Source organism: Ranitomeya imitator, chromosome 8, assembly GCF_032444005.1.
Source record: "Ranitomeya imitator isolate aRanImi1 chromosome 8, aRanImi1.pri, whole genome shotgun sequence".
Lineage (NCBI taxonomy): Eukaryota > Metazoa > Chordata > Amphibia > Anura > Dendrobatidae > Ranitomeya > Ranitomeya imitator.
Window position 1 is genome coordinate 101,057,470 of NC_091289.1, and position 19,186 is coordinate 101,076,655.

A 19,186-nucleotide genomic window follows, 5' to 3' on the forward strand; every position below is an offset into this window, starting at 1 on the left:
AAAATTGTATAATCGTCTTTGGAAATACGGCGGCGTCAGGTTGTAACCCGTAACTGTCAAAAAATAAGGATTTGTTCCTGCATAAAATAATAAGTAGCAAATGCGTACCGGGTTCTTTCGAAGAATCTGTGTTGACGATATAGGCGCTAGGTCTTCGCCGGATAATGCGGCGCGATAAGAGGTCGCAGGGAAATAATGGAATTTCATTGCAAAAGGCACGTCAGTTGCGCGGTATTCATTATAGACGAAGGTCACGGCGGAGACACAAAAGTTTAATTAAAGTCGTATAAGACTTCTCGACGATGTTTAATCTCCAGTACGGCAGTGTTGACCGCATAAACGATCATATTCACCGTGTGGGGTGTGGCATCCGCAAAATGAATTTCGGCCCGTAGGTTGCCTGTTTTAATGAGCGAAAAGTGAGCGCTCGGCTCCTGATCCGGCGACAAATAGAATGTGAAGAAGGTGGAGCCGCTCATAAAATCGTCACGGTCTACGCTTAATCCGAGTGTATTATTCAAATCGTAATAATATTCCCCGCTTCCCGATATGAAAAATTCTAGGGGGGCGTTATCGGCTAGAGTGGCTATCGGTTGCATCTCGACAAAAAACGATTTTTCGACGCTTGTCTGCGTGGGTGGCACGGTAAAGATATCCAGTTCGCTTTTAGCGCACTCTATTGACGCGTTGTGAATAAATGCCATGATCGGATATTAGAAGCGCGATTTACGTCGAGCGGTGTTATTCATGAGGCGCGGTAGGATTTGCGATGAGTGGCGTCTTTTCGCTAGCGGTAAAGTGTTTCTTTCTCTTTTTCTTTTACGCAATTTTGTGGCTACGTAAATTAGACCGTCGCCCTCTTGATTGTTTTTAGCGTCGTGATTCAGTCTATCCACTACGGCCGTAGACATACTAGTGAATGCGTCTTTAGCTATGTTTCTTACGGCCATTTTTACATGCGGTTTGACTAGTTCTAGGCCTTTTCTGAAAAGCGGGACGGCTCTTCTAAAAAGGCTTCTAAACAGCCCGCCGAGGCCGGCGCCGTACATGTATTCATCACCGCGGAACCCCTCTAAGCCGTGACCCGCTTGAGCTACATAGTACCGTGCGTACAAGGAGGGATCGCCGTAAACTCTTTGAGACATCATTTTAACGTGATGTCGTCTTGCGAGGCCTAAAATGTAATCGCACTATACATTTTCCGTATCTGAATTTAACCGGCGTACCCTGGTCCGACATGACTGTAACATTTATGGAGTCAAAGTGTTGTCTGCACAGCGGTATGTAATCGGGACGCGAGTAGCGCACCATGACAATATCATTATCATTGCCGCTAAGGCTAGGTTCAGATTGCGTTAGGGCAATTCGTTTAGCGCTAAGCGCTAGCGGATTGCGCTAACACAATGTCTTTTTCGGGGTCGCGTTTAACGTCCCCGCTAGCGCAGATCCCCGATCTGCAAGAGTGGGGAACGGATCTCGGGTGCGCCTCGGACGCTGCAAGCAGCGTCCGAGGCACGTCACAAAACACCGGCACATCGCTAGCGCGTGCCGAAAATGGCACGCGCTAGCGATGCGCGTTCCCATTGCTGCCAATGGGCGCGCTAACGAACGCGTTACACGGCGTTAATTTCACCGTGCAACGCTGTCCGTTAGTGCGGTCCCATTAACGCAATGGGAACCTAGCCTAACTTCTACGGTTCGTAACAGTTGAACGTAGCTGTCCCCCACTAGCTGATGTTGAATTATATTAGTGTATACAAAAAGCAAACAAAAACCAGCCTTTGAATCGGGGTAAAAGCGGCGATTCCACGGCATTAAAGCAACGGGGGGAGTCATCGACGGTCCGTAGGCCGAAAATAAATTTTAGCTTAGTACCCAGAGCAAACTGTATAGGGGCTGGGTCGGGTAGGATCACCTCTCGACGTAGCTCATCATACCGTATTCTGTAGGCAGGCGTGGATAAATTCAGCGCTTCTATTCGGGCATTGACCGCGCCAACCAGCTTAAGAATGCTCGAGTAAAATCCTGATTTTACATGATAATGTTCTAACGGATCATTGTGTTTAGTCGCGTAGAAGTTTCCTTCAAAAGCTTCAAGCGTGTTCCACGTATGGGGGTACTGTATTTCCGTTAACGCCACTTCATAAGCGCCTGAAAGATGAACGGCCTTAGCTAACTTAGTGTTGTAACTTGAAATGGTATTTTCGGGGTAGATCTTGATTGAGAAATTGCTGGGTAATGTGACGAAAAACAAATCGCCTTCCATGCTTTATACGGCCGTTAATTGATTTTCTTCTATCCATCTGTTGAATTTATCGGGATAGCCTAGCCACTTCACAAAATAAAGAGTTGTACCGCGACGCCTGCGTTTTTTCAACACTTTTTCAACTTTGTAAATCCTATTAGCGTCTTGCGGTACCTTTTGTAGTTCGTCTTCATAAAAAGATCCTTCTATGCTTTCGCCGCTCAAATCGCTTAATGCGTAGAGAGGTTTTCTGAAGCGTGTATTTACGGACGAGACGATGAAAATTTCACGCGTATAGGTATGCTCGTACCCCTTTGAAAAGACATGCTTATACCGTACAATCTGGACGTGATCCCCCGGTTTTAATAGAGCTTTAAATCTTTTCACAGTGGAGACGTCTTGATAAGCGTGGCGCCATATGGTCATGGAGTTAGCTTTCGTGACGGAGGCCAGAATACATTTTATAGTGCGATGATAAGCGTTATTGTAAGAGTGCACTATATCAGGTAATACGTCTATATATCTAAATGTGTTATTAGCCGTTAAATAGCTCCACATATGCTCTTTCAACGTGCGATTAAATCTTTCCACAACCGCAGCTTTCACCGCATTATTCGTAAAGAACTGGTGTACGTTATACTCTTTACAAAGCGTAACGACGGGTTTATTCATAAATTCTTTCCCGCGATCCGTTTGTAGTTTTTGCGGGATATGGCGGTCGCTTTTAAAAATCATCTCAAAAGCTTTTGCAAGTTCCTTACCGGTCTTGGTCCACAGTCCGACGAACCAGACATATTTGGATAGCATGTCTATGACCGTTAAAATATATTTTAAACCGTCGTTATCGCTCGCGTAGTCATTCATGCAGTCAAGATCAGCCTGCCAGAGATTGTCCACATCGCTAACTTTGATCCGATTTCTAATAAACCATTTTCTTATGGCTTTGTGTAGACAATACGCTTCTTGCTCGCTAAGCCACTGCGACATCCTTTCTACGCACGCCATATTTCTTAACGGAATTATACAGACGTTGTACACCTCCGTAGGAACCGGGTCTCTTTGCTGCATAATAATGCTTGTGCAACAGAGTGTCGACGTTAGGCATTTTGAAAACAAAAAGGTATTGGATTTAGATTAATCCCTTAATGAACTAACAACTTTTCATTATAACCGATTACCGCAGAGGCGTCACAAAATGTATACTGCAAAATTGCTAATGGTGTGTTTAACCCCTTCATGACCTTGGGATTTTTCGTTTTTCCGTGTTCGTTTTTCACTCCCCTCCTTCCCAGAGCCATAACTTTTCTATTTTTCCGTCAATTTGGCCATGTGAGGGCTTATTTTTTGCGGGACGAGTTGTACTTTTGAACAACATCATTGGTTTTAGCATGTCATGTACTAGAAAATAGGAAAAAAATTCCAAGTGCGGTGAAATTGCAAAAAAAGTGCAATCCCACACTTGTTTTTTGTTTGGCTTTTTTGCTAGGTTCACTAAATGCTAGGTTCACTAAATGCTAAAACTGACCTGCTATTATGATTCTCCAGGTCACTACTAGTTCATAGACACCTAACATGACTAGGTTATTTTTTATCTAAGTGGTGAAAAAAAATTCCAAACTTTGCTAAAAAAAAAATTGCGCCATTTTCCGATACTCGTAGCGTCTCCATTTTTCGTGATCTGGGGTCGGTTGAGGGCTTATTTTTTGCGTGCCGAGATTACGTTTTTAATGATAGCATTTTGGTGCAGATACGTTCTTTTGATCGCCCGTTATTGCATTTTAATGCAATGTCGCAGCGACCTAAAAACCGTAATTCTGAATTTTTTTCTCGCTACGCCGTTTAGCGATCAGGTTAATGCTTTTTTTTAATTGATAGATCGGGCGATTCTGAGCGCGGCGATACCAAATATGTGTAGATTTGATTTTTTTTTATTGATTTATTTTGATTGGGGCGAAAGGGGGGTGATTTAAACTTTTATTTTTTTTTATTTTTTTCACATTTTTTTTAACTTTTTTTTTAACTTTTGCAATGCTTCAATAGCCTCCATGGGAGGTTAGAAGCATGCACAACTCGATCGCCTCTGCTACATAGCAGCGATCTGCTGATCGCTGCTATGTAGCAGAAATGGAGGTGTGCTGTGAGCGCCGACCACAGGGTGGCGCTCACAGCCACCAGTGATCAGTAACCATAGAGGTCTCTAGGACCTCTATGGTTACCATCCTGACGCATCGCCGACCCCGATCATGTGACGGGGGTCGGCGATGACGTCATTTCCGGCCGCCCGGCCGGAAGTGGTAGTTAAATGCCACTGTCTGCGTTTGACAGCGGCATTTAACTAGTTAATAGGTGCGGGCAGATCGCGATTCTGCCCGCGCCTATTACGGGCACATGTCAGCTGTTCAAAACAGCTGACATGTCCCGGCTTTGATGCGGGCTCACCGCGGAGCCCTGCATCAAAGTGGGGCTTCTGACCTCGGACGTACTATGCCGTCCGAGGTCAGAAAGGGGTTAATTACCTAGATCATAATTTTTTATTATTATTATTATTATTATGTTTGTATAATGTTTATTTTATACTGAATACATGATTATCTAATGATACTTGTTTTAAACCTGTGGACTGCAAAAACAAATAGGAATGTGGTTTTGCGACTGTACGATATAATCAGTAGGAATATATCCTGAGGGTAAGAACATTATCTAGTCACAGGCATATATCCTGAGGGTAACTAAGAACATTATCTATTCACATCAGTCAATAAAAATTATAGTTACACGTGGTAAAACCGGTAATGGCTTGACTTTTTCCTGACCTAGGTTACAATTTTTTGCATGACGCAACAAAAAACGGCTCACGTGACATAGTCAGCTGTACATATATACCGGTATGGGCTCTTCAGTCAGTTAAACAGAATGCTCAGGCTGAAGAGTTGACAAGATATTGAAGACCGTCAATGTGAGTATCTGTTAACGTATCATGGGCTGCATAATGTTTATTTAATGCTGGATGTCTGATTGGCACCATTATTGCAGATTGTATATTATTTTTAATTGTAATTATTGTAAGTATTTTATAGTTTATGCGGCTATTTTGTCGCTATATACTGTTTGACGTTATGTTGAATGTCTGATTGTCAGCATTATTGTGGCTTGTATATTATTTTTAATTATTAGTGTAAGTATTTTATAGTTTATGCGGCTATTTTGTCGCTATATACTGTGTGACGTTATGTTGAATGTCTGGTTGTCACCAATATTGCAGATTGTATATTATTTTTAATTATTACTGTACGTATTTTATAGTTTATGCGGCTACTTTGTCGCTGTAAACTGTGTGACGTTGTGTTGAATGTCTGACTGTCAGCATTATTACGCCTTGTATATTATTTTTAATTATTAGTGTAAGTATTTTATAGTTTAAGTGTCTATTTTGTTGCTATATACTGTGTGACGTTATGTTGAATGTCTGGTTGTCGCCAATATTGCGGATTGTATATTATTTTTAATTATTACTGTAAGTATTTTATAGTTTATGCGGCTAATTTGTCGCTATATACTGTGTGACGTTATGTTGAATGTCTGACTGTCACCATTTTTGCGGTTTGAATATTATTTTTAATTGTAATTATTGTAAGTATTTTATAGTTTATGCGGCTATTTTGTCGTTATATACTGCGTGACGTTATGTTGAATGTCTGATTGTCATCATTTTTGCGGTTTGTATATTATTTTTAATTATTGTAAGTATTTTATAGTTTATGCGGCTATTTTGCCGCTAAATACTGCGTGATGTTATGTTGAATGTCTGATTGTCATCATTATTGAGGCTTGTATATTATTTTTTAATTGTAATTATTGTACATATTTTATAGTTTATGCGGTTATTTTGTCGCTATATACCGTATGACGTTATGCGTTTGTTACAGATGAACCCTAGTTTTAACGAGCACGTCGTTGACGAAGAGCGGCTCACGGACAGCCAGCTAAGTAAGCAAAGTTTTAGAGGGGATGCGTGAAAATGTAGTTATAGGACGGCAGGGGATACCTAAAACGCTTTTATTTTAAAAGCTATGTTCCTAGACGCGGATATGGTAGAGGAATGCCACGCAGCTCCGCAGTGTCTGATGGCTGAAATGCAACGTGAAACGGTCTCTGGGGTCCGTCATGTTAATTCAGAGTTAGCGGAAGCTTCGCAATACCCCGACTCACAGGAACTATTGACCGAATCGCTGCAATTGGACGCTGAAGTGATGGCCTAGTGGCGCCAGGACAATTCCACACTAGCCGAAGATCCTCATAATAACCCAGCTATGTATGGTAAGTCCTGTAACAAAAAAACTCTTTGTACTCTACAATACTTTGTGCAGCTTTGCCGTAATTTGACGTCTATGTATTTCAGAGAGTTTCATAGACTGTACAGGCTCTGACGATGACCTGCCGGCCGTCACCACCAGCGACGATGAAACTTGTGCGGTACAGCCGCTATAATCTTTCACAGAACGGGATACCTGGACCCCTACATTCCTGACAGCATCTACGGAAGGTAATTTCAACCACAAATGGCGCTGTGCGCGGCAATAGAGCGTGCAGATGTGTGGTAAATCATCGGTTATTTATTTCGGATGCCATCATCGATTTGACAGGATCAGACGATGAAACAAAAGACAAAGAAAATACATCCCCGGGCGACAAAGGAACAAGAACCGAAGAAGATTATACAATACCGTCAACGCCTTATTCATCACCCACCCAATCGCTCTGGAGACCTACCAACCTGCCATGTAAGTTTTTAAACCATGCTAATCTGCGACAGCAATGTTTGCTATCATTTTCCTATTTTGTTAGTACGCGGCCTCGATTAATTGCGAGCTCTCCATTACGCAAACGCGCCGAGAAAGTAAGAGCGCAGACAACCCTTCAGAACTATTTTTGAGAAAAAGGAATTTGAACACTTGCCGCCGATGGGACCTCGGTGGAATCAATCCACTCACCGTAAAGAAGTAAACCCTCTGACACTCTCAGAGCGAAAAGCCACGAGCGGCTCATTTCATTCAAAGGCTAAAAGCAGATCTGTCAAAAGCGGAAATCTAAATGCAGGAACCTCGACATCCCACGATTCTGAAACAAGCGCTGCAGGAACCTCAGGTAGGCCAGTGAGTAATGAACCAAAGGTATTACGGGCTTGTGACACTATAGCTACAACACATAAGCCTTAAGTTCAGAAACGTCCACGTAACTCTGCAACACTTCCAATAAAACATAAAAAGCTGAAAACTCGCGATAGTATATCAGCGTACAAACAATGGCCCCTAGACGTAAAAAGAGTATTTGACAACCTATACAGTCATACCATGACACTTATCAACGTGCACAATCATGTAGCTTACCTGCTGGATCACTGTACAGAACTGTCCTCCCAGCGCCCGGAGAGAGCATACATTTCAGAAATAATGGCTTTAGAGCCTCTGTACACTGAGGCTGTTGAAGCCGTTAAAAACCTACCGAGGGCTCGTACATTATGACTAGGCATGACGGGTCGCGGTATGAAACGCAGCCCCCCGCGTAAAGGTTTTTTCAATAAAATATGCGTCACAAAACGTTGTATTAAAAATACAACAACCGCTAAATGTACGTTAAAGAGGCGAAAAAAATGAAAGAATAGGGTAAAACGCTCTGCTATTCGCTCAACACACGTTACGCAAGCGCTAACCCCACAGAACACTACAGCTCTTCAGGTTTTACCGACCGCCTTCACTGAGGTGACAGATCTCGAAACCTCGATAGATTCGCAATTCCAAGAAGCGCCGCAGAATTTAGCGGCGGAGACACCTACAGTCTCCGACGTTGAAATCTCGAGCGAAGACCGCCAAGGAGCGGCGTCACAGTTTTCACCGCCTCATACACCGGACATAGGCGAGCATTTGCCGTTTTTAGAACACTTATTTCATGCTCGTAGGGAGATGAGTAACCTCAACGCCTATCAGTATATCGACCATTTTAGATTTGTGAACTTAGACCGTATACGATCCTTTGAAGGAAGTTTGGAGATCATACACGGTTCTATTCAAACGTTACTGGATAGGATCATGAGGGATATCGACCCGGGCGACTTTATACAATTAAGACTAGTAGAGCGGTAGACTAAACCCCGTCTACGGTTTTAAACAATGTAGAGACAATTTTGACGCGACTGCTTTCCTAAATGCCGTGGGCAATGTCTTGCAAAGCAACGCCGAGTGCATCGCCGGTGACTGCTTGAAATTAATAGTAAGCGTTGTGAGGAATAGACGGGGAGGTACAAAACGCAGACGATTGAGATCTATAGTTTACACGCGAATTACTCATCAGAAACGCCAAATGTTGTTTGATTTTAACCCCTTCATGACCCAGCCTATTTTGACCTTAAAGACCTTGCCGTTTTTTGCAATTCTGACCAGTGTCCCTTTATGAGGTAATAACTCAGGAACGCTTCAACAGATCCTAGCGGTTCTGAAATTGTTTTTTCGTGACATATTGAGCTTCATGTTAGTGGTAAATTTAGGTCAATAAATTCTGCGTTTATTTGTGATAAAAACGGAAATTTGGCGAAAATTTTGAAAATTTCGCAATTTTCACATTTTGAATTTTTATTCTGTTAAAGCAGAGAGGTATGTGACACAAAATAGTTAATAAATAACATTTACCACATGTATACTTTACATCAGCACAATTTTGGAAACAAAATTTTTTTTGCTAGGAAGTTATAAGGGTTAAAATTTGACCAGCGATTTCTCATTTTTACAACGAAATTTACAAAACCATTTTTTTGGGGACCACCTCACATTTGAAGTCAGTTTGAGGGGTCTATATGGCTGAAAATACCCCAAAGTGACACCATTCTAAAAACTGCACCCCCTCAAGGTACTCAAAACCACATTCAAGAAGTTTATTAACCCTTCAGGTACTTCACAGCAGCAGAAGCAACATGGAAGGAAAAAATGAACATTTAACTTTTTAGTCACAAAAATTATCTTTTAGCAACAATTTTTTTATTTTCCCAATGGTAAAAGGAGAAACTGAACCACGAAAGTTGTTGTCCAATTTGTCCTGAGTACACTAATACCTCATATGTGGGGGTAAACCACTGTTTGGGCTTGGAAGGGAAGGAGCGCCATTTGACTTTTTGAATGAAAAATTGGCTCCACTCTTTAGCGGACACCATGTCACGTTTGGAGAGCCCCCGTGTGCCTAAAAATTGGAGCTCCCCCACAAGTGACCCCATTTTGGAAACTAGACGCCCCAAGGAACTTATCTAGATGCATAGTGAGCACTTTGAACCCCCAGGTGCTTCACAAATTGATCCGTAAAAATGAAAAAGTACTTTTTTTGCACAAAAAAATTCTTTTAGCCTCAATTTTTTCATTTTCACATGGGCAACAGGATAAAATGGATCCTAAAATTTGTTGCGCAATTTCTCCTGAGTACACCGATACCTCACATGTGGGGGTAAACCACTGTTTGGGCACATGGTAAGGTTCGGAAGGGAAGGAGCGCCATTTGACTTTTTGAATGAAAAATTATCTCCATCGTTAGCGGACACCATGTCGCGTTTGGAGAGCCCCTGTGTGCCTAAACATTGGAGCTCCCCAAGTGACCCCATTTTTTAAACTAGACCCCCCAAGGAACTTATCTAGATGCATATTGAGCACTTTAAACCCCCAGGTGCTTCACAGAAGTTTATAACGCAGAGCAATGAAAATAAAAAATAATTTTTCTTTCCTCAAAAATGATTTTTTAGCCTGGAATTTCCTATTTTGCCAAGGGTAATAGGAGAAATTGGACCCCAAATGTTGTTGTCCAGTTTGTCCTGAGTACGCTGATACCCCATATGTGGGGGTAAACCACTGTTTGGGCGCACGGCAGGGCTCGGAAGGGAAGGCGCGCCATTTGGCTTTTTAAATGGAAAATTAGCTCCAATCATTAGCGGACACCATGTCACGTTTGGAGAGCCCCTGTGTGCCTAAACATTGGAGATCCCCCACAAATGACCCCATTTTGGAAACTAGATCCCCAAAGGAACTAATGTAGATGTGTGGTGAGGACTTTGAACCCCCAAGTGCTTCACAAAAGTTTATAACGCAGAGCCATGAAAAAAAAAATTATTTTCTCAAAAATGATCTTTTAGCCTGCAATTTTTTATTTTCCCAAAGGTAACAGGAGAAATTTGACCCCAAAAGTTGTTGTCCAGTTTCTCTTGAGTACGCTGATACCCCATATGTGGGGGTAAACCACTGTTTGGGCACATGCCGGGGCTCGGAAGTGAAGTAGTGACGTTTTGAAATGCAGACTTTGATGGAATGCTCTGCGGGCGTCACGTTGGGTTTGCAGAGCCCCTGATGTGGCTAAACAGTAGAAACCCCCCACAAGTGACCCCATTTTGGAAACTAGACCCCGAAAGGAACTTATTTAGATGTGTGGTGAGCACTTTGAACCCCCAAGTGCTTCACAGAAGTTTATAATGCAGAGCCGTGAAAATAATAAATACGTTTTCTTTCCTCAAAAATAATTATTTAGCCCAGAATTTTTTAATTTTCCCAAGGGTAACAGGAGAAATTTGACCCCAATATTTGTTGTCCAGTTTCTCCTGAGTACGCTGATACCCCATATGTGGGGGTAAACTACTGTTTGGGCACACGTCGGGGCTCAGAAGGGAAGTAGTGACTTTTGAAATGCAGACTTTGATGGAATGGTCTGCGGGCGTCACGCTGCGTTTGCAGAGCCCCTGGTGTGCCTAAACAGTAGAAACCCCCCACAAGTGACCTTATTTTAGAAACTAGACCCCCCAAGGAACTTATCTAGATATGTGGTGAGCACTTTGAACCCCCAAGTGCTTCACAGATGTTTACAACGCAGAGCCGTGAAAATAAAAAACCATTTTTCTTTCCTCAAAAATGATGTTTTAGCAAGCATTTTTTTATTTTCACAAGAGTAACAGGAGAAATTGGACCCCGGTAATTGTTGTGCAGTTTGTCCTGAGTACACTGGTACCCCATATGTGGGGGTAAACCACTGTTTGGGCGCACATCGGGGCTCGGAAGTGAGGGAGCACCATTTGACTTTTTGAATACAAGATTGGCTGGAATCAATGGTGGCGCCATGTTGCGTTTGGAGACCCCTGATGTGCCTAAACAGTGGAAACCCCTCAATTCTACCTCCAACACTAACCCCCCCACACCCCTAACCCTAATCCCAACTGTAGCCATTACCCTAATTACAACCCTAACCCCAACACACCCGTAACCCTAATCACACCCCTAACCACAACCCTAATTCCAACCCTAACCCTAATGCTATGTGCCCACGTTGTGGGCACTGCGTTTTACCTGCGGATTTACCGCGGATTTCCAGCGTTTTTTGTGCGGATTTCACCTGTGGATTCCGATTGAGGAACAGGTGAAAAACGCTGTGGAATCCGCACAAAGAATTGACATGCTGCGGAAAATACAACGCAACGTTTCCGCGCGGTATTTTCCGCACCATAGGCACAGCGGATTTGGTTTTTCATAGGTTTACATGGTACTGTAAACCTGATGGAACACTGCTGCGAATCCGCAGCCAAATCCGCACCGTGTGCACATAGCCTAATTCTAAAGGTATGTGCACACACTGCGGAAAACGCTGCGGATCCGCAGCAGTTTCCCATGAGTTTACAGTTCAATGTAAACCTATGGGAAACAAAAATCGCTGTACACATGCTGCAGAAAAACTGCACGGAAACGCAGTGGTTTACATTCTGCAGCATGTCACTTGTTTCTGCGGATTCCGCAGCGGTTTTACAACTGCTCCAATAGAAAATCGCAGTTGTAAAACCGCAGTGAAATGCGCAGAAAAACCGCGGTAAATCCGCGATAAATCCGCAGCGGTTTAGCACTGCGGATTTATCAAATCCGCAGAGGAACAGAATACGTGTGCACATACCGAAACCCTAACCCTAGCCCTAGCCCTAACCGTAACCCTCACCCTAGCCCTAACCCTAACCCTAACCCTAGCCCTAACCCTAACCCTAACCCTAGCCCTAACCCTAACCCTAACCCTATTCTAACCTTAGTGGAAAATAAAAAATTCTTTATTTTTTTATTGTCCCTACCTATGGGGGTGACAAAGGGGGGGTCATTTATTATTTTTTTTATTTTGATCACTGTGATAGATGATATCTCAGTGATCAAAATGCACTTTGGAACGAATCTGCGCATGCGCCCGCCATTTTGGAAGATGGCGGCGCCCAGGGAGAAGACGGACGGACCCCGGCAGGATCGGTAAGTATGATGTGGTGGGGGGGAGCACGGGGGGGGGGTGATCGGAGCATGGGGGTGGGGGATCGGAGCGTGGGGGGGGTGGAACGGAGCACGGGGGGGTGGAACGGAGCACGGGGGTGGTGGATCGGAGCACGGGGGGTGGATGATGCATGGGGGGGTGGATCGGAGTGCAGGGGGGTTGGATCGGAGCACGGGGGGGTGATTGGAGCATGGGGGGAGCGGACAAGAGCACGGGGGGAGCGGAGCACAGGACGGAGCGGTGCATAGCCCTGATCGGAGGATGGGGGGGCGATCGGTGGGGTGGGGTGGGGGCACATTAGTGTTTCCAGCCATGGCCGATGATATTGCAGCATCGGCCATGGCTGGATTGTAATATTTCACCAGTTATAATAGGTGAAATATTACAAATCGCTCTGATTGGCAGTTTCACTTTCAACAGCCAATCAGAGCGATCGTAGCCACGGGGGGATGAAGCCACCCCCCCTGGGCTAAACTACCATTCCCCCTGTCCCTGCAGATCGGGTGAAATGGGAGTTAACCCTTTCACCGGATCTGCAGGGACGTGATCTTTCCATGACGCCACATAGGCGTCATGGGTCGGATTGGCACCGACTTTCATGACGCCTACGTGGCGTCATGGGTCGGGAAGGGGTTAACAACTACGGTTCTAATCAGTGTTTGGCAGCATCTCTCTATGCCTTACTGACTGAAGAAGACACGCCTGATGCTGATTTAATGAAAAGTGCGGCGGAGTTGCACAGAAATTTGAAACTACCCGACGATCAACTAGTGAGCTTTAGCGACATTAGCGCGTTTGAGGCTGCCATCACACTAGCAGTATTTGGTCAGTATTTTACATCAGTATCTGTAAGCCAAAACCTGAGACCTATTTGAACGTTACCATTAAAGTTCTATATTTTAGTCAGGGAGACTGGCGCTATTTTCACACGGATAGAGAACCCACAGACAAAATATTATATATTCTGCATCACCATAATCATTATTACTGAATAAAAAATATAAAAGGATTCATAGGAGCGAAATTCTTTTGTGAAAAGTGCAGTTTCGCATTTCATCACAAAAATAATCACTCTTGTCAATACTTTTGCGCCGCGTGTCAGCGGGCGGCTTGTGCTGATACAGCCGGGGAACAACTGAAATGTCCCCGCTGTCGGGTATTTTGTCATTCGGCGAATTGCTTAGAACTCCACAGAAGTCTCGCTGACTGAATGGTCATTTTGTAAACTTAAATTTTTCTGCGAGCGATGCTATCGTTACGTCCTCCAAACCACAGATGACGAACACCGCTGCGTCGGTGTACGATGCACCGTTTGCGGCGTTCCGGTGAACAGATTTGATAATCATGTATGTTACACGCAGCGCTATATGCCGAAGAAATCTACGGAACAATAAATTTTTTATGATTTTGAATGTACACAAGAGACGGAAACGCACCAGCCCAATTACGTATTTGCCACGGATTTGCACGGTGTGTCCAGCTGGGAGTTTGAGAGTAAAACGTGTACTACCGATTTTGTACATTTTTCTTTACAAAGGGAGGATATGTAGGCTACACTTTTATAGCTCACAATGCGGGTCGATACGATTCCTACTTTATCATTAAAGAGCTGATCCGTGAGAAGCTACGCGTCAACATCATAGCGCAAGGCGGTCGTCTTTTGTGCGTATCATTACCCGATTTAGACATGAGATTCATCGACTCTTTAAATTTCATTCCCATGAAGCTCAGTAAGTTGCCTCAAGCTATGGGATTTTCAGGCGCTAAGGGTCACTTTCCACATTTTTTTTAACACTGATGAAAATCAGACCTATGTAGGGCCTAAGCCAGCTGCTAGCTATGATGGCGTAGAGTACATGACACATAGTGAGAAAAAGGCATTCACAATGTGGTATGAATCGAAAAACAATACGTTTGATTTGCAAGCTGAGCTCAAAGCTTACTGTCAACAGGACGTAGAGGTCTTGAGACGCGCCTGCGTTGTGTATCGCGAGCGCGTCATGGAAATGATGGCCAAAAAACAATTACAATTACAATTCTGTAAGCGTGAAAATAAATTTACTGAAAAACTCATCGATATAGATCCGTTTCAGCTCACGACGCTAGCATCTGTTTGTTTGGCCATATACCGCTTTAAATTTCTTCCCGAAAACAAAATAGCCATTTTGCCAGCGGATAATTATCACAAAAAGCATAAACGTTACTCGTCCCCCGCTATTCAATGGTTAATGTACGTAGCGCATACAGAGAACCTAGATCTGCAAAACGCTTTGAACGGCGGTGAGAAAAGAGTAGGAAACTTTTTTCTAGACGGCTACGCGCTCGTCAGCGGACGCCCCACGGCTTTTGAATTTCAGGGTTGTTTTTACCACAGTTGTCCCGTTTGCTATAACGAGAATGACACAAACAAACTCATAAAGACCACTTACGGGCAATTGTATCGCATAGGGTTGAGCGAAACGGGTCGAACATTTTCAAAAGTCGCCGACTTTTGGCTAAGTCGGGGTTTCATGAAACCCGATCCGACCCCTGTGCGGGGTCGGCCATGCGGTACGCGACTTTCGCGCCAAAGTCGCGTTTCAATGACGCGAAAAGCGCCATTTCTCAGCCAATGAAGGTAAACGCAGAGTGTGGGCAGCGTGATGACATAGGTCCTGGTCCCCACCATCTTAGAGAAGGGCATTGCAGTGATTGGCTTGCTGTCTGCGACGTCACAGGGGCTATAAAGAGGCATTCCCGCCGACCGCCATCTTACTGCTGCTGATCTGAGCTTAGGGAGAGGTTGCTGCCGCTTCGTCAGAAGCAGGGATAGCGTTAGGCAGGGTCCATTAACCACAAAACCGCTTGTGCTGCAGCGATTTGCACTGTCCAACACCACCCTCGGTGTGCAGGGACAGTGGAAGTTATTATTTTTTTTTTTTCCCCTCAGCGCTGTAGCTCATTGGGCTGCCCTAGAAGGCTCCCTGATAGCTGCATTGCTGTGTGTACGCCGCTGTGCAAACCAACTGCTTTTTTCAAAGCACAAATCCTCTTGTTCCTTCCTTTCTGCACAGCTATCTTTTTTGTTTGTCCACACTTTTTATTTCATTTGTGCATCAGTCCACTCCTTATTGCTGCCTGCCATACCTGGCTGAGATTACTGCAGGCAGGGAGATAGTAGCTGCCTGCCATACCTGGCTGAGATTACTGCAGGCAGGGAGATAGTAATTGTAGGACATTCCCTTTTTTTTTTTTTTTTTGGTGGGAGATTAAGATTGGCAATTTGGCATTTCTGCTAGAGTGCCATCCCTGTGTGTGCCATCTCTCTCACATAGTGGGCCATAGAAAGCCTTTTCATTTTTCTGTATTTTTTTTTGTGGGGTGTATAAATTCTCCCTGATAAAAATACAGTGGGAGATTAATATTGGCCTTTGGGCTTGTGTGCCAGTCCTGAGTGTGCCATCTCTCTCACAAATAGTGGGCCATAGAAAGCCTATTTTATTTTTTTTTGGGTTTTATAAATTCTCCCTGAAAAAAAGGGAGATTAATATTGGCCTCTGGGCTTGTGTGCCAGTCCTGAGCGTGCCATCTGTGCCAGCCCTGAGCGTGCCATCTCTCTCACAAATAGTGGGCCATAGAAAGCCTATTTAATTTTTTTTTTGGTTTTATAAATTCTCCCTGAAAAAAAGGGAGATTAATATTGGCCTCTGGGCTTGTGTGCCAGTTGTGAGCGTGCCATCTGTGCCAGTCCTGAGCGTGCCATCTCTCTCACAAATAGTGGGCCATAGAAAGCCTATTTAATTTTTTTTTTGGTTTTATAAATTTTCCCTGAAAAAAGGGAGATTAATATTGGCCTCTGGGCTTGTGTGCCAGTTGTGAGCGTGCCATCTGTGCCAGTCCTGAGCGTGCCATCTCTCTCACAAATAGTGGGCCATAGAAAGCCTATTTAATTTTTTTTTTGGTTTTATAAATTCTCCCTGAAAAAAAGGGAGATTAATATTGGCCTCTGGGCTTGTGTGCCAGTTGTGAGCGTGCCATCTGTGCCAGTCCTGAGCGTGCCATCTCTCTCACAAATAGTGGGCCATAGAAAGCCTATTTAAATATTTTTTTGGTTTTATAAATTCTCCCAGAAAAAAAGGGAGATTAATATTGGCCTCTGGGCTTCTGTGCCAGTCCTGAGCGTGCCATCTGTGCCAGTCCTGAGCGTCCCATCTCTCTCACAAATAGTGGGCCATAGAAAGCCTATTTTTTTTTTTTTTGGGTTTTAGAAATTCTCCCTGAAAAAAAAAGGGAGATTAATATTGCCCTTTGGGCTTGTGTGCCAGTACTAAGCGTGCCATCTCTCTCTCTCTCTCAGTCAGTGGGCCATAGAACGCCTATTTTTGGTTTTATTTGTTTTCTAAATTCTCCCTGAAAAAATCATTTTATTTTATTTGGTTTCTAAATTCTTCCTGATAAAATCATATTTTTTTTATTATTTTTTTTTCTAAAGTCTCCCTGAAAAAAACAAAACAAAAAAAAAAACAAACAAAAAAAACAGTGGGGGATTAATATTGGCCTTTCTGCTTGTGTGCCAGTCTTGACTCCTGTGTGCGTCATCTCTCACTCAGTGGGCCATAGAACGCCTATTTTTTGTTTTATTAGTTTTATAAATTCTCCCTGAAAAAATCATTTTATTTTATTTGGTTTCTAAATTCTTCCTGATAAAATCATATTTTTTTTATTATTTTTTTTTCTAAAGTCTCCCTGAAAAAAAAAAAAAAAAAAACAAACAAAAAAAACAGTGGGAGATTAATATTGGCCTTTCTGCTTGTGTGCCAGTCTTGACTCCTGGGTGTGCCATCTCTCTCTCTCTCTCTCTCTCTCTCTCTCTCCAATTGTGGTCCATAGAAAGCCTATATTTTTTTTCCTTGATTTGGGTTCCAAAATCTACCAGAGAAAATAACTACATCAATCATTGGTAGAAAAATATTGGCCTCTGGGCTTGTGTGCCACTCCTGACTCCTGTGTGCGTCATCTCTCAGTCAGTGGGCCATAGAACGCCTATTTTTGTTTTTATTTGTTTTATAAATTCTCCCTGAAAAAATAATTTTATTTTATTTGGTTTCTAAATTCTTCCTGATAAAATCATATTTTTTTTATTATTTTTTTTTCTAAAGTCTCCCTGAAAAAAACAAAACAAAAAAAAAAACAAACAAAAAAAACAGTGGGGGATTAATATTGGCCTTTCTGCTTGTGTGCCAGTCTTGACTCCTGTGTGCGTCATCTCTCACTCAGTGGGCCATAGAACGCCTATTTTTTGTTTTATTAGTTTTATAAATTCTCCCTGAAAAAATCATTTTATTTTATTTGGTTTCTAAATTCTTCCTGATAAAATCATATTTTTTTTATTATTTTTTTTTCTAAAGTCTCCCTGAAAAAAAAAAAAAAAAACAGTGGGAGATTAATATTGGCCTTTCTGCTTGTGTGCCAGTCTTGACTCCTGTGTGCGTCATCTCTCAGTCAGTGGGCCATAGAACGCCTATTTTTGGTTTTATTTGTTTTCTAAATTCTCCCTGAAAAAATCATTTTATTTTATTTGGTTTCTAAATTCTTCCTGATAAAATCATATTTTTTTTATTATTTTTTTTTCTAAAGTCTCCCTGAAAAAAAAAAAAAACAAACAAACAAAAAAAACAGTGGGAGATTAATATTGGCCTTTCTGCTTGTGTGCCAGTCTTGACTCCTGGGTGTGCCATCTCTCTCTCTCTCTCTCTCTCCAATTGTGGTCCATAGAAAGCCTATATTTTTTTTCCTTGATTTGGGTTCCAAAATCTACCAGAGAAAATAACTACATCAATCATTGGTAGAAAAATATTGGCCTCTGGGCTTGTGTGCCACTCCTGACTCCTGTGTGCGTCATCTCTCAGTCAGTGGGCCATAGAACGCCTATTTTTGTTTTTATTTGTTTTATAAATTCTCCCTGAAAAAATAATTTTATTTTATTTGGTTTCTAAATTCTTCCTGATAAAATCATATTTTTTTTATTATTTTTTTTTCTAAAGTCTCCCTGAAAAAAAAAAAAAAAAAAAAAAAAAAAAAAAAACCAAAAAAAAAAAATGGGAGATTAATATTGGCCTTTCTGCTTGTGTGCCAGTCTTGACTCCTGGGTGTGCCATCTCTCTCTCTCTCTCTCTCTCTCTCTCTCTCTCTCTCCAATTGTGGTCCATAGAAAGCCTAAATTTTTTTTTTCCTTGATTTGGGTTCCAAAATCTACCAGAGAAAATAACTCCATCAATCATTGGTAGAAAAATATTGGCCTCTGGGCTTGTGTGCCACTCCTGATTCCTGTGTGCGTCATCTCTCACTCAGTGGCCCATAGAAAGCATATAGTTTGTTACATTTGTTTTCTAAATTCTCCCTGCAAAAATCTATTTTTTTTTTTTTTTTGGGTTTCTAAAGTGTTCCTGAAAAAAATAAAAATAAAAAAAAAATAATAGTGTGACATTAATATTAACATTTGTGCTTCAGTGACAGTCCTGCGTGTGGGGCATCTCTCTAATTTGCAGCCACCAAAAACAGAGTGTGTAACATTGGGCCTGATTTTCGCTGTGGTCTCACCAACCTGTAAAGGGGTAGCTAAATCATACTGAAGTTATAGCTCACCGT

At 42.6% G+C, this 19,186-nt stretch overlaps 1 long non-coding RNA gene across 1 annotated transcript in view; it reads left to right on the plus strand.

Moving 5' to 3' along the window:
- Window positions 1-5,168: 5,168 nt before the first annotated feature.
- LOC138647883 (uncharacterized) overlaps window positions 5,169-19,186 on the plus strand; it is a 31,275-nt gene continuing 17,257 nt past the window's right edge. The window contains exons 1-4 of the long non-coding RNA XR_011315061.1: window positions 5,169-5,201; window positions 6,172-6,562; window positions 6,645-6,788; window positions 6,889-7,026. This is a non-coding gene — a long non-coding RNA (uncharacterized lncRNA). The remainder of the gene's footprint in view (window positions 5,202-6,171; window positions 6,563-6,644; window positions 6,789-6,888; window positions 7,027-19,186) is intronic.